The sequence below is a fragment of the Oryctolagus cuniculus genome, chromosome 21 (genome assembly GCF_964237555.1).
Source record: "Oryctolagus cuniculus chromosome 21, mOryCun1.1, whole genome shotgun sequence".
Taxonomy (NCBI): domain Eukaryota; kingdom Metazoa; phylum Chordata; class Mammalia; order Lagomorpha; family Leporidae; genus Oryctolagus; species Oryctolagus cuniculus.
The window spans coordinates 9,851,087-9,866,322 of record NC_091452.1 but is presented as its reverse complement, the minus strand read 5'-3'; the positions used below and the strand labels follow the sequence as shown (position 1 = coordinate 9,866,322).

The 15,236-nt window shown below is 53.6% G+C and overlaps 1 protein-coding gene and 1 pseudogene across 6 annotated transcripts in view; one reads left to right on the top strand and one right to left on the bottom strand.

The window, feature by feature from the left end:
- The window catches only part of RPH3A (rabphilin 3A), a 247,561-nt gene that overhangs the window by 211,037 nt on the left and 21,288 nt on the right, over window positions 1-15,236 (bottom strand). For 4 of the 6 annotated variants that reach the window (XM_051826562.2, XM_051826570.2, XM_051826571.2 and 1 more), the window contains exon 2: window positions 14,982-15,139. The exons of the other annotated variants lie outside the window; for them this stretch is intronic. The gene's annotated coding sequence lies outside the window, so the exon portion shown is untranslated. The remainder of the gene's footprint in view (window positions 1-14,981; window positions 15,140-15,236) is intronic. 6 annotated transcript variants of the gene reach the window in all.
- LOC138847468 (cytochrome c oxidase copper chaperone pseudogene) overlaps window positions 1-15,236 on the top strand; it is an 84,656-nt pseudogene that overhangs the window by 52,268 nt on the left and 17,152 nt on the right.

Genomic DNA, 15,236 nt, shown 5'->3' with positions numbered 1-15,236 from the left:
GGAAACCTGTAAAAGCAATGGTGGCTGGCGCCGCGGCTCAATAGGCTAATCCTCTGCCTTGCGGTGCCGGCACCCCGGGTTCTAGTCCTGGTCGCCCCTCTTCCAGGCCAGCTCTCTGCTGTGGCCTGGGAAGGCAGTGGAGGATGGCCCAAGTGCTTGGGCCCTGCACCCCATGGGAGACCAGGAGAAGCACCTGGCTCCTGCCATTGGATCAGCGTGGTGTGCCGGCCGCAGCGGGTCGGCCACGGTGGCCATTGGAGGGTAAACCAATGGCAAAAGGAAGACCTTTCTCTCTCTTTCTGTCCACTCTGCCTGTCAAAAAAAAAAAAAATGGTGACAAAATGGTATTAGATTCCAGGTAGATGGACATGGTCACCAGCTGCAGCCTCTGAGCCCAAGGCCAACCACCTGTTTGCTGAGGGAGCAGAGGGGCTGTGAGAGACCCCCCGGCACCCAGTGGGGACTTTCTACACGCTTCATTCATACACAGAATGAGAAATGATTGAGAGGAGGATCTACTTTCCCCTGTGTGACTCATGGGCTTATGTAATGCGAGGCCCTAACCACCCAAGGGACCCTCAGCGATCTTCTTAGGGAGCACATTCGTCACCTGGGGAGATCCCCAGCCAAGGCATCACCCGAATCCCAAAGGAAATAGCAACTGACATGGATGTCATCCACTCAAACCAACGGCCTGTTTATTTTTTAAATTGGCACAGAACATTCACTGCACTGTCACTCCTGAAAATCGTGTCCCTGGGAAGAACACGCATCTTGGAACTTGAACGTCATCTCAGACAGAAAACTAGAGCGTGCAGCCAGGCGATGCCTCCCCAGGGAGCCATGACTTGCCCAGGGTCACCTGGCTCAACCAACAGGTGAACCCGAGTCCCACTCTCTGCTTTGAAGTGTTCATAAATTCTAACTTTTGAGAATCACATTCTCCCCGAGTTTAAAATCCTAAGATTTGTTGTCATTTAGCAAAAAACATGACTCTTGATGAACATCGAAGTAAAACAATGAAAGCTCGCTGTTTGGAAGGGTGATTGACGTGGTCCAGCTCCTTAACTTAAGCCCTTACTATGGCCCACAAGGTCCCCCAAGAGCTGGACGTGCCCACAGCCGACTTCACCTCTCACCACTCGCCCTTGTCCATTCTGCTGCAGCCACACAAGGCAACATCAGGGCGTCCTCAGCCACATCCCTGCCCTCTATCTACGAGATGCCAATAGCACGGCCTCCCTCAGTTGGCATAACCGAAAGTGTCTCTGGGCAATGCCAAGGAAGGCAGGGACCCGAGAACACCTGTTGTTGTTCCGTTTCTTTCTTTGAGTGAAGGATAAGGAAGTTGTTAAGGGAAAGATGGTCCCACCACGCACTGTCCCTCAAGGATGATCCCTCGTGGTTTACACGTGAGAGTGGGCTTGGCGTATGCTCGCCTGATCCTGGTTTGGATCAGGAAGGGTAAGGGAGCAGACTTGCAGTTCTGCAGGTTGGAGGGGTCACCTCTGACCGCACTGAAAAAGACAAACTCAGTGGCAGCTGTTCCCAAGGAGGCATCCAGTCCATGTTCTCCATGGAGGGGCACAGAAATGTCCAATGGAGATTGGTGGGTTGTTTTTTTTTTTTTTAGTGGTCAATATTTATTTGTGCAAGGCAAGCTTTGCCTCCACCTCATTCTGACATCCTCAGTCAAGCCCACGTTGCTGCAGGATGCTTGGGGGCAATGGGATTCTCTTGGGGACCCTGAAAAGGGGTCAAGTTTTATGTCCAAGGTTGCCACAAGGCTGAAACCAAGGAAGCCTGAGCAGAGGTAGAGTGAGAACAAAAAGACAGCTGCTCCAAGCTCCACCACTGAGCACCTGGGGTTCTACAGGTGCGTGCACGCTGTGCGTGGTGCAGCTTCCCATATCACCTTGTCTCCTCTTCACAGAATCTCCTCTCTCACCCCCAACCCATCTCACACTTGCCCATCCTGCCACTCCATCAGGCTAGTCACATGTGAGCTTAGTCACCACTCTCGCCTTAGGGACTTAAACACGTCACAATCCTCACCTGTTGGATGTCTGTCTCCTTCCCACCAAGATTAAGTATGAGTGGTGGCAGGGACTCTGTCTGTCTTCCGCAGCCCAGTCTTCCCAGTGCCTACAAGAGTCCCTGGCCCAGAGGAAGCCATTGACAATGGTTCAACGAGCAAATACATGCGAAGTTGAGCTGAATGACAGGAGGGAGACGGTAGGGCTATAGGGTTGGGCCCAGAACCTCTTTTCGAGGCAGGTATACCCATCTCAGCTGCTGGGCGTGGTGGCTGCTAAGGACCCACAGCTGCACACTTCTCCAGAGAGCAGCCCATGGCCAGATGGGAGCCACCTTTCCCGTGGGGCTCTGTCCTAACGTGACTGACAGACATGTGATGACCTCCATGTCTCAAGACTAATTCCACAGTGCTCCCCAAAGCCGCTGCCACCTGACACCATGCACACGCTGAGCCTGTTTCCTGCCTTCTCCCGCGCTGCTCACTCCTGTTCTTCTCAGAACATTCCCTCCATAAATCATCTGAATGAGGATTTTAATTTTGGAGAACCCTAAAATGAGAATAAATCATAGTGAATATCAAGGAGGAGATGCGTTCTGGGCAAGGTACCGTGATATCTTAACCTCTGCCAGCACATAATGGGGCTTGATGAGTATTTGTGAAATGATTGAATGGATAGATGATGAATGGATGGAAAGAAGGGAGGGGGGGAAGAAGGACGGGAGGGAAGGGAGGGAAGAAGGATGGGAGGGAAGGGAGGGAGGGAGGAAAGGAGGGAGGGAGGGAGGGAGGAAGGAAAGGAGGGAGGGAGGGAGGGAGGGAGGAGGGAGGGAAGAAGACACAGGCAGGCAGGACAATACACTACCCCATGGGGTCAAAAACAGCATGCTGATTTCCTACCTAAGAGAGTAGGGAAAAACTCATCAGATGGCCCTACTAAGTATGACGGTTTCCCTACCTCTTCCTAGCAGTGGTCTTGGACAAGTTATACCACATCTCTGAGCACCTATTCTGCTCACCTGTTATTATGGGTGATAATCATGCTATTTATTTCCTAGCTAGTTATAATCAATCAATGATTTAACTCATATCTAAAGCCTTGCATCATTCCTGGCACATAATAGGTGCTTGATAAATAGCATCTATTATTTTTATCTCATCATTTTTATAATTATCATTGGTTCAATTAAAAGGCATTCCCCTATTGTGTTGCAATATAGTAAAACAAACAAAAGTGTCTAAAAAAAAGGCAAGCACCATTAGCTAATTGTTCAAAAGGGAGAAATTAAGTTCAGGGAAGCCGGCTTTTCCTTATTACACCCAAGACAAAACACAGGTTCATTTCTTTGGGAAAGAAAGCAATGACCTCATTGCAGAAAGATTTTCTCTAAGATCTCTCAGAGCCTGGAGTCTCCAAAGAAGCACACACTTATTAATGAGCAATTTTAACATCCTCGCCTTTTAATCTAGAGCCCATCGATAAGTGCCTCCGCGCCCCTCTCGAGTTGGTGATGAGTAGTCTTCATTATTTCTGATTTGCTACACGCAGACGCATCTGCTCAGCGCAGTTTTTCTATTACCCCTTAACGCCAGGAATCCACAGCACAGAAAGTTCCAGAAGTGTGAGGTGTTGGGTCAGGCAAGGACAAGCAGCCCAGCGTCTCCCTGTTTGAGCCACTACAGCCTCCAGCCTGCTCCAAGCTGCCATCAGAAGCCGCCGCCTTGGCCCACTGCTGTGGACGCCCTACACAGCAGTCTGATCACGTCACTGCCCATTCCACAGCGCCAGAGCTCCTCGTGGTAACCACAGCCATAGCTTGTGCTCCCGGTCCAGCTTCCTGCTAATGTGCATCCTTGGGGGGGGGCAGCAGATGGTGGACCACATTCTTGGGCCCCTGCCACTCACGTGGGAGACCAGGGTGAAGCTCCTGGCTCCTGGCTTCAGCCTGGCCGAGCCCTGGTGTTGCAGCCATTCAGGGAGTGAACCAGCGAATGGAAGACCTCTTTCACTCACTCACTCACTCACTCACTCACTCACTCACTCACTCACTCAGTGTTTGAAATAAATAAATGTTTTATTAAAAAAAAAAAAGATAAGCTTGCTTTTAGTGCAAAAATTCTTGAAGTCCATGCATAGTTTCTTCATAATCTGCATTTCCACGGACTTTATGAAGACCTGCACAGATCACGTGATGCAGTGTTAATGAGACGTGAACGGGAATGACTGACTGACCCAGGCTGCAGCGCCGGGGAACCTGGCAAAGGTTATAGGGAAGCAGCCGGTTACAGAAGAACAAATGCTGCGTTGATCCACCTACACGGACTGCGCAGTCAGCTGGTGTTTAGGGATGAAGTAGTCAGAGGATCCAGGTGACCGGGGAAGGGGGACAAAAACGTGGAGTCACTGCTAAGGGGTCACTCAGGGGGAGACGAAGAGCTTCCGAAATGAGATCTGTAACAGTCACACAGCCCTGTGCAGGCTAGAAACATGGATCCCGACACACTCGATGGGCAAAGTGTTTGTTACATGAATTAGGTCTCAATAAAGTTGTTTTTAAAAAGCAAATTACAGAACAATACGGGTAGGCGGCTCCCACTTTGGCAATAAATAATTGTGGTAGAAAGTAAAGCAACCACTCGGATGAGTCCCTCTGTAATAAAATGGGGGTTATTTATAATTCCCCAGGATTCTCTTCTCATTTTATTTTTAAATAACAATAAGTGTATCTATTTATAGGATACTATATGATGTCAGGATGCGTGTGTACATTGGACGGTTGAGTCCGGCCTCACGTACTGCTGTGTCTTCGTGGTGAGGACCCTGGAAGTCTCTCAGCCATTCGGAAAGATCCCTGGGAGTGCTCTTCAGATGAGCAAGGTATTCTTCCAGGAGGAAACACCGTGGGAAGCAACTTGGAGAGGGTCGCGCCCAGGGCGTGGCCAACCAGCGAGCTGGGGTCCCGGTAACCGGAGGGCCCTTTGCTAGGTGCAGCCTGTGATAAACTGAGCACACAGCTGGGGCAGGGTCCTGGGCCGCGGGAGTTGCAAGATCCTAGCAGCTGAGATCTGGGGAGGGGACTTGAGGGAGGAGGGGGAGGAGGGGGAGGATGGGGAGGATGGGGAGGAGGGGGAGGAGGAGGAGGGGAGACTAAGGCGGGAGCCCCTGCAGTGGTGCCATTGGAGAGGTGCCTCGGTGAGAGCCAAAGGAAAAATCATGGTGAAACAAGACTGAAAGAGCGTTTCAGCACGCGGGCCAGAGGCCTTCGGGGAGCAGGGCTTATGCCACACCAGGGGCTGCCTGGGAGCTGAGTGCTGGGCACCACCAGCCCTCGCCCCTTGACTGCAGGCACCCAGGACAGAGACCAGCACACTGCACCCAGAGGCTCCGGACGCACAGCCAGGGCCCACCAGACTGGTTCTGTGGACGTTTTTACTAAGGATATAGAGCGTCTATCAGTCACTGGGCCTCGGCCATACAGAGCTGGCTCTCAAGTCCAGTGGATTTCCCCCACCAAGGAACTGCCGCTGCCCTGTAATGAGTTTGCTCTGCCTTCGTCAGAACATGGATTGAGAGCCACCTGAATCTGTGTCCCCCAAACTGCAACCCCTAAGACCCCCCCCAGATGAAGTCCTTTTTACTCCCACAGCGTCTGGGGTTGAATCCATCAACACCTCTGCCCGGAAGGAGTCCAGAAGCTCCTCCACGTGGCTCCCCAGGGCTTGTGCACCTGGGGATGGATGCTTTTGCAAGAACGCAAAGGTGTATGCAAGACCTGCTAGAGGCTGACTCAGGGGGAAGCCACAAACCACGCTGAGACTTTGAAGCCAACCTCTGGGCGCCGTTATATACGAATGCAGGAAATACTCCCCAGGGAGACACATCACCGCACTGACAGCAGCCACTCCCGGAGCTGGAACTGAGCGAGAGGGCCGGGAAGACTCCTTTGCTCTCTTCGCTTGCCCCTGCCTTGTCTGTGGTTATCACGATGAGCACGAATGATTCCATCAGTCTCACGAGGTAAGGAAGACAGCTCGTGCCACCTCCTCCCTGCAGGGCTGAGGCCCCTTGGTTCCCATTGCCATTGAATTTTGTCCCATCCGCTTTGTCAGCTGCAGGAAATGAACTGGGAGGCAGAGGCTGTGAGACTGCGCCCACAAAGGGCCCTCACTAAACGTCTGGGCAGAGAACGAGCAGCTGAGTGGGTAAATGAGCTCCGCTATGCCCGCGAGCAATGACGAACGCCACCAGCTTCCGTCCTGGCCCACCTCACCAAGCCTGGCTAAAGGACAGGAGTGGCCATTCGGGGATGCTGAGCCACCCCAGGGTGCCCAGAGATTCATTACAGCGATGCCAACCGTTCAGCAGCCCAGACTCACAAAGCTGAACCACACAGGGGCATCGGCAGGAACGGGCCCCACAGCCCCAGGACCCGCAGCATTGTTCCTGCCCACCCGCCTCTTCCTCTCTTCCTGACACCTGCAGCCCTCCACGGAAAGCCAAGAGGATACGTGGGCATCGCACAGGGCAGGAGGAAGGGCCTGGCTTGCAGGAGGCTCCAGGGCTTCAGCTGCAGACCTCAGGGCCCAAGAGGGAAAAATAACCAGAATTATAAGTGATCGTTATTGTGAAAAAGGTATACAAGCCAACCCTTCCAGAATTCCCTTGTTTATACCCGGATGCCCACTTTGGACCTCACCCTAAACTCCATCCAAGGACCCAGGCACTCCTCAGGGAGCCCCAGGCACAGGTGGAGAGATGAACAGGACAAATGGGAGGGGCGGCAAGTTCTTCCCTTGCCCCCAGTCTCATGGGAGGGCTGTGCACTCTCAGAACCAGGGTACCCGTCTCCTCACCCTCAGCCACACGGCCGGAGCCTAGATGTGCAACGTGCAAAATAAAGCCAGAAGCACAAGGACTTATCTCAGCACTGAAAATGCAGCCAGGCTGTCCTTAAAAACCTGAAGAGCTTCCGAAGGAAGAGCCCACCCTCTCCAAACAATATTTTGACAGGCGGGGCCGCGTTGCTCTGAGTTAACCCAGAGTGGGGGCTGGGAGGCGTTCCTTGACTTCCACTTGACTTCCTCCCGGCATCTTCAGAGTCGGATTTCATGACAGTTTCAAACAGGCCACACTCACCGCAGAGTGGAGCGAGCGCCGTGGAGAAGCCTCAGTCTGGCCAGGTGTACCCGCGTTTGACAAAGCACCAGCATCAGCCACCAGCCAGAAGCACCCACATTTAAATTAGGGACGCGTAGCTATCCCAGGCTGCTAATCTCTTGGAAGCAACACGGGTTATTTGTCCCTTTTTACCCCCTGCCTGGCCAGGACTCTACTGGTTACATAAAGGTATTTCTATTGGCTAGAGCTAAAGATTGAGGAAGAACGGCAACTCTGAGCCCTGAAGCTCTTTGGGGTGGGGGTGGGGATGGGCGGGAGATGAGTAAGGATCCAAGCAAGGCGACAGGAACGTGCGGGAGCGTTGTGACCCTCAGCTAGAGCTCCTGCACCTCTCTCAGGCTAAGACACGGCTGTGCTAACGCGCCACAGCAGTGCTGTCACACAGCCGCACTCATTGTTCTGAATTCATAAAGCCACTGGGCCGTGACCCGCTCTCTCCTAGAAAAATGAACAGATGCAATTGCAATTGATCGGTAACACGGATCGACACACTGGAAAGCCAGAGGAAGGAGTGCTGGAGGTCTGCCCAACACTGGCCTTGGAAGCACGCTGCTTGCTAAAAAGCTCAGCTCCTTGATGGCCCATCACGGAACAAGCATTTATTGAGCACCTACCATGTTCGAGCATTTAGTAAGTACCTCCTGTGTTCAAGGCATTGTTCTGGGGAACAGCCATGAAGAAAGGGACAAAATCCTTGTCCTCAATGCACTGACATTCAAAACAGGAGAAAAAACTGTAATGGGAAAGTCGATGCCTAAAATAATTTCAGACAAGACCGGGTGCTTGGAAGGCAATAAAATGGCACTGGGCAAGGGGCTACTCTAGACAGCCCAGGAAGGGCTTCTCAAAGGAAAAGCCATTTGAACTGAGACCAGGAGGAGGCTAGGGACCAACCCCCACCCTGCCCTGGGAGTCGGGGCGGAGGGGGACAGCAAGTGCAAAGGCCCTGAGGCGGAAAGAAAGGGTGGGTGTGGTGTGGCTGGACGCATGGAGTTGAGGGAGGGCAAAGATGAAGGAGACGAGACAGGCAGGCTCTGGTCACTCCGTTTCAGGAGGGCTTGGGTCTTACTCTCTTTTTAATTATTTGGAAGTCAGAGGGACAAATAGAGATCTCCTGCTGCTGGTTCCTGCCCCAAATCCCACAACAGCTGGGGCTCAGCTGGGAGCCGGGAATGCAGCCTGGGTCTCGCACGTGGGGAGCAGGAACCCTACTACCAGAGCCATCCCCTGCGGCCTCCCAGCACCAGCAGGAGCTGCGAACCTGACTCTAACCCAGGCCCTCCAATAGGGACATGGCATCCAGCAGCCCAAACGGCACCTTCACTCCTGTGCCAAGTGTCACCCCAAGTTTTATTTTAATGCCATGGTAGGACAACTGTCCCCATGGTCCCAGGGACACTTAGGGAGGTATGAGCCATTCCGTCACCATGGACACCAAGCCCTGTGTCAGCCGTGTAGTGCAGTGGATTTTCCAGTAAGTGAGACTGCCTGGCTGCTTCTCAGAGTGGAATTCAAGCCGGCAGGCTGCCCTAGGAGCTGGGGTCTGTAACGTGTTCCACGTACGTGACCAGGTACTGACCCAGCCCTGGGATGCACAGTGAACCCCCAGAGACCAGGTCTGTCTCATTCCCAGCCCCATCATAGGGCCAGAAGGCGGCAGGGAAGGGAAGCGTGGGCGTGAGTGCACAACGCACCTCGTGCACACAGGCGGTGGCCTGGGAGGGCTCCACAGAGGAGGAGAACTGAAGACAAGGAAGGAGGTGCAAGGGGAGAAGACACAGGATTCCAGAGAGACAGCACATCATGTGCAAAGGCCCAGGGGTCACAGAGGGAACTCAAGGACAATCAGAACAGAGACTGTGAGGGGACAGCAGTCAGCAAGGCCTTGCACGTCGCGTTGACAAGCGTGGATTTGGTCCCAGAGGTCGGAGAGAACTCTGGAGGATTTCAGCCACAGGAGCAGTGAAGAGGAGGCGTGTGTGGGAGAGAGCAGTCCGGACGCAGTGGGGGAACGACTGGAAAGGGGTGGGTGAAGACAGGAGCTGGGGACTGCAGAGGGAGCACGGTGGGGTCACCCAGATGGGAAGCCCCAGCCAGAACAGCAGCAGTGCAGGTGCGGGGGGGGGGGTGACTCAGGTGAGCTGTGGGGCAGAGAAGGGGCGGCTCAGGTGAGCCATGGGGCAGAGAGGGGGCGGCTCAGGTGAGCCATGGGGCAGAGAGGGGGCAGCTCAGGTGAGCCATGGGGCAGAGAGGGGGCAGCTCAGATGAGCCGTGGGGCAGAGAGGAGGTGCAGAGAGGAGGGTGGCTCAGGTGAGCCGTGGGGGAGGTGGACTGGTGGATTGGTACAACATCAGAATGGACAGAGGTCAGGCATGCTGCTTAAGCTTTTAACTTCCAGATGAGCTCCACAGCGAGGCCACTGGACAAGACACAGTCTGTGTAGGCTTGGGAAGACGGCGCCACGACACATCAGAGGCGGTGCCACCCCAGGAGGCAGGCAAGACCTACGTGGCTCTTCATTGAGTGCTTGAGATGTGGTCGGTGTGACGAGAGAAGTGAGTTTTTAATGTTAACCTCGATTTTAAACTTGGCTTTGATTTAGTTTTTGGAAAAGATTTAGAATGCGTTCAGGTCTTCGGGGACTCTACTTGGTCGGTTGTAAATGGCACGAGACCCAAATCCAGATCAACTGTCTCACATGAAAATGGAGCATCCGCGGGAAGGCGGGCTGGAGGCGCAACACACACACACACCGGACTGTGAAGACAGAACAAAAAGCCACGCGCGCACTACCCACCGCTTCACACGCTCGCTGTGCACGGGACACACAGGCGCGGGTCCCCGGGGACTGTCTGCCGCTTGCTTTTTCACAAAAGCGCTTGCATTTCCCAGAACTTACAGGTGCCAGATCCCAGCCTCGGGGAAGCCAGTTTCCCCGCACATCCTAATGAGCTCCCATCTCCATCAGATGCAGAAATCCTTAATTAAGCAAACAAATAATTAACCTTGAGAACAGAAGTGTTCCCCAGAGCACAATACATGGATTTGCTCATTTAATTGAGTAAATATTTACTAAGAACCCACCATGGGCGGGACACGACTTAGCAGTGTGGATTTGGTAACCACACCGCCTTGTCACCAACCATTGGCAGCTCAGCGGCGTCAGCCCATCAGCGCTACTTCTCGTCAGGAGGAAATGGGTGCATCCATCTTGGGCTAGGCTGGGCCCCCTGCTCCATGTCTCTCTCCTCTGTGCACCAAGGCACCCAGCCCTTCCATGTCACCCAGCCCTTCCATGTCACTCTTGCTTTCTGTCGGGAACTAAAGCCAAGAGGCGGGGAAACACAGGGGGTCCCGACAGGTGGAGTGCAGCCGTAAGCTTTGCTAGTTTCCGAAGTATGGATGCTACAAACGTACAGGGCACATCACTTGAAAGTTTATTTAAATGTCTTTCGCTCTTTGGAATTTGGAATATGATCGCCATCACGTTTCACCTAAATCCTTATGGAAGATGGCAAACGTTGGCCCAAACGAGACACAGCAGAGTCGCACGGCCAAGGGCTTGGATAGAAGAAAGAAAAAAGGGTGGAGATTGATGGTGAAATTTGCCACATGGGGAAACAGAGGCCGGCCTGCAGGGGGTTTGCGTCCGGTTGCAGGGTTGCATGCAAGGGGCGGGCACCCAGGAGTCGGGCAGCGCGTTGTGCCGTCTGCATCCCCACAACAGCACCAGCGTTACAGGGGAGCAGCTATTGTGAGGGAGGGAGCCCAGGTCACATGACAGCTCCGTCTAAGCACCAAGCCTGGGCCCTCCCCTCGTGGAGGAGACCCCCAGCCCCTGGGATTGAGTGTCACAGTGATCCCGAGGGACGGAGGACGGGGAGTCTCCGCAAAAGGGGAACCTTCTGCCTAAGTATCCTGCAAGTTTGGGTTTGACATTGACTGAGAGAAAGAGGAGAGGAGGGAGTGGCATGGAAGCCAGACGGAATCGAACGAATGAGCTCATGGAGGCCAGCTTTACAGTCCCAGGGAACCAGAGTCCTCCTTCCCGGGAAGCTCTTGACCGGGTTCCAGGTCTGCAGTGCCATGGGCAATCTGGATCCACTGAAGGTTTCAGGGGCGGAAAGCAACTTCCCGCAAACCGCCTTCGTGGTGAGCCACCAAAATGCACCACCTGAGAAAGCAGTGGAGGATGATGGCCCGAGTGGCTGGGCCTCCGCCACCCACAGGGGAGACCCGGCCCGCAGTTCCAGCTCCTGGCTGGAGCCTGAGCCAGCCCTGCCAGTGCAGTCATCTGTGGGGTGAGCCGGTGTACGCGAGATCATCTCCCTCTCTCTGTAACTGTGCCCTTCCTCTAAATAAATAAATCTTTAAAAAGAGAGAGAAAAGAAGCCAGGCTAAAATCACAGCTAGGTTTTTAGGAGAGGAGAAATCGGAGAAAGAAGCTGAAAATATCTGGTTAGGGTCTGGCGTTCGGCACAGGGGTTAGAGTCGCTGCCTGGGCTACCATCTCCCATACCAGAGGACCTGGGTTCAAGTCCCGGCTCTGCTTCCAATTCCAGCCACCTGCTCGTGTGCGTCCTGGGAGGCAGCGGTGAGAGCTTAAGTACTTGGGTCTCTGCCCCCTACATGGGAGACCTGGACTGAGTTCCCCGCTCTTGGTTTTGCCCTGGCCCATCCTTGACTGTGACAGCTGCAGAGGGAAGCGCGTTCTCTGTCTCACTTCATAAGGCCTCCCTGCCGCCCCTCCTGGCTGCAATCACAGCTCACAATGAGGCCGGGGATTAGAGTGCTTCTCTCTGTCTCAGCTGCGCCTCAGATGAACAGAAAACTGCATTAGCCAACAGGAGGAGAAAAACCACTGCTCGCTTGTTAATACACCCTCTTAGACTGCAAAGGGAAAGAAGGGTAATTAGGTACAGAAATATACTGCTCAATTTCTGTGTTTTAAAAAAACCCGTTCTGAACAATGCCTCAGCTTCGGCGAAGGCTGTGCAAGTGTTATCTAAGAGTATTACAGCCGGCGAAGGCAGGCAGGCCGTACTGAATAGAATTTTTAAATAAATAGTGCAGGTGAGCTGTGTCGCAGATCTGGGGGTGGCGAACTGGGAGAGCAGGAAGGCCCCTCCCTCTCACTGGACACAGGATCGCAGCCCGAAACATGGAGCCGCACAGCCTGCACAGGGATGTGGCGTCGCAAAGGCACGTGGGTGAGCGCTGCTTGTCCGCTGCCACTGGGACCCCTAATGCGCTGTCTCACCTGCGGCTGCCCCATAAAGTAGGCTATACAGATGAGGAACCAAGATCGAAGGTGCTTGTCCTAACCTAACCCACAGTGGTAAGTGGTGAAGCTCAAAGTCGAACCCAAGCATAGCACTCTTCCCACGCTGATGCTGCCAAAAGCTCATGAGAAAATAACTGTGTGCATTTTCCATGAGTTGTATGGAGACCACTTGTGTGCGTGGATTTCAGAATTTTTGCACAAAACTGAACTTCTCTATTAATTTCTCCAAGAACTTTCAAGTACTCTTGTATACATAAATTAGAATGTTAACTCGGGGGCCAGCGTTGCAGCAAAGCTGGTTAATCTACTGCCCACAGCACCGGCATTCCCACAGGCATACCAGTTTGGGTCCCGGCTGTTCCACTTCCAATCCAGCTCTCTGATAAGGCATCTGGGAGAAGTGGGGGGGGGAGGGCCCCTGCACCTACATGGAAGGCCTGGATGGGGCTTCAGGCTCCTGGTTCAGCCTGGCCCAGCCCCAGCAGTAGCAGGCATTTGGGGAGCAAACCAGCGGATGGAAGATCTCTGTGTGTGTCTCACTGCCTTGTTGCTCTACCTTTCTTTAAAAAAAAAAAAAAAGATTTATTTACTTATTTGAAAGTCAGAGTTACACAGAGAGAGAAAGAGAGGCAGAGAGAGAGAGAGAGAGAGAGAGAGAGAGAGAGAGAGAGAGAAAGAGAGAGAGGTCCTCCATCTGCTGGTTCACTCCCCAACTGGCTGCAACAGCCAGAGCTGCACTGATCCAAAGTCAGGAGCTTCTTCTGGGTCTCCCAAGAGGGTACAGGGGCCCAAGGACTTGGGCCATCTTCTACTGCTTTCCCAGGCCACAGTAAAGAGCTGGATCAGAAGTAGAACAGCCAGGACTCGAACCGTCTGCCTTTGATATAATAAAAGTAAATAAATAAATGCTTTTTATAAAGAGAACACAATCCTTGACTTGCAGACAGATCTGGGTTCCAGGTATCAGCTCTGCTATTTACCAGCTGCGAACCCCTGGGAGAACCACGGAACTTCCAAAGCTCCCGCTCTGCAGGGAAACACTGATACCCGCAGTGGGGCACGGCAGAGTCACCTTGAAAACAGTACTTACAGGGGCCAGTGTCATGGCATAGCAGGTAAGCTGCTGCCTGTGATGCCGGCATCCCATATGGGCACTGGTTTGAGTCCTGGCTGCTTCACTTCAATCCAGCTCCCTGCTAACCTGGGAAGGCAGTGGAAGAAGGCCCGAGAGCTTGGGCCCCTGCACCCACATGGGAGACCTGGAAGAAGCTCCTGGCTCCTGGCTTCAGTCAGGCCCAGCCCTAGCTGTTGCAGCCATTTGGGGAGTGAACCAATGGAAGACCTCTCTCTCTCCCTCCTTTCCTCTCTCCCCCTCTCCCCCACTCTCTTTCCCCCCCTCCCCCTCTCTCCTCTCCCGGTAACTCTCAAATAAACACATCTTAAAATAAAATAAAGCTTGGAAAAAAAAAAAAAACGCTCCTCACTGAGAAGCCCTGACCCAGGCTTCAGACAAAAGGGAGCTTTGCAGGAAGACGCCCAGAACTGGTGGCCTGGCCAGTGTGTCCCCTCCTGTCTTCCACACAGCCCAGGGGACACTGCCTTTCCCCTCAGTGCGCCTGTGCTCGGGACACACTATCCCCACCTCGGGTGGGGAGGAAGTGTGGATTCAGAGCGGTTAAAGAACCTGCTTAGAGACCTCCCCACGAAGATTCTGTTCTTTTTAAACTACTAGTACATATTTTCTAAATTACTGATTGATTTGAAAGGCACAGAGACAGATGAAGATCTCCCATCTGCTAGTTCACTCCCCAGATGCACACAGCAGCCGGGGCTGGCCCCCGCTGAAGCCAGGGCTCCCAGGTGGGGGGCAGGGCCCAGGGCACTAGGAGCCGTCACCTGCTAGGGAATGCAGGCATCCCATTCCGCGTCCCACCCACTGTGCCAAATGCCTGCCCTGAGCCACACTTCTAAAGACATAAAGAATAATAAATGCGCCAGCAGCAGATTAAAAAACCAACCCCCGCTATGTGTGTGAAGGTCCTCGAGAGCCCCTCTTCGACCGTGCCCCACCCCCATCCTGGACCTGACGTTCTTCCCGTCTCACACACGCCTTTGTACTTGGACTACAGACTTGTGTAAAGTGGACCCCTAAATCTTCACGAGGCCCTGCACACAAATCGCAGTCTGTGTGCATCTTTGCATAACTGCTCGTATGTTCTTGGCGTGTTGGGGAGGGGGATCCCCACCTGTTCCAGATCTCAGCTCACTCCTCTCCAGGAGCACGGACACACTGTGTATTCCCACTTCCCTGTGGATCAGGCAAACCCGCACAGCCAGTTCCCAAAGACACTGAAAGGATGGCAAAGGGCAGTGGGCGCACAGGAAAGCACCTATCTGGTGACAGTTTGCCCCAGCAAAGGGCTGCCACAAGGATTACAGAACCCTATGATGGCAGGAATGATTAGCAGTCATCAAGTCCTTACCGTCTGCCAGCCTGGGACAAAATGCCGTGTGCGTGAGTCGCGTAGGGCCTCAGCACCACCTGAACAGGTCCATGGTGCAGATGAGCAGACAGCGGCTCCGAGAGGGGGGCCGTGGCGTGGCGAGCAGAATCAGAGCGGGCGTGAATCATGCAATTCACCTGCGGGGGGGGGGGGGGGGGGGAGTGTTAGGATACCTGTATTTAAATTAAAAGAAGGAAAGCATCTGATTCTAATTATACCCGCAGGGGGCGCCCT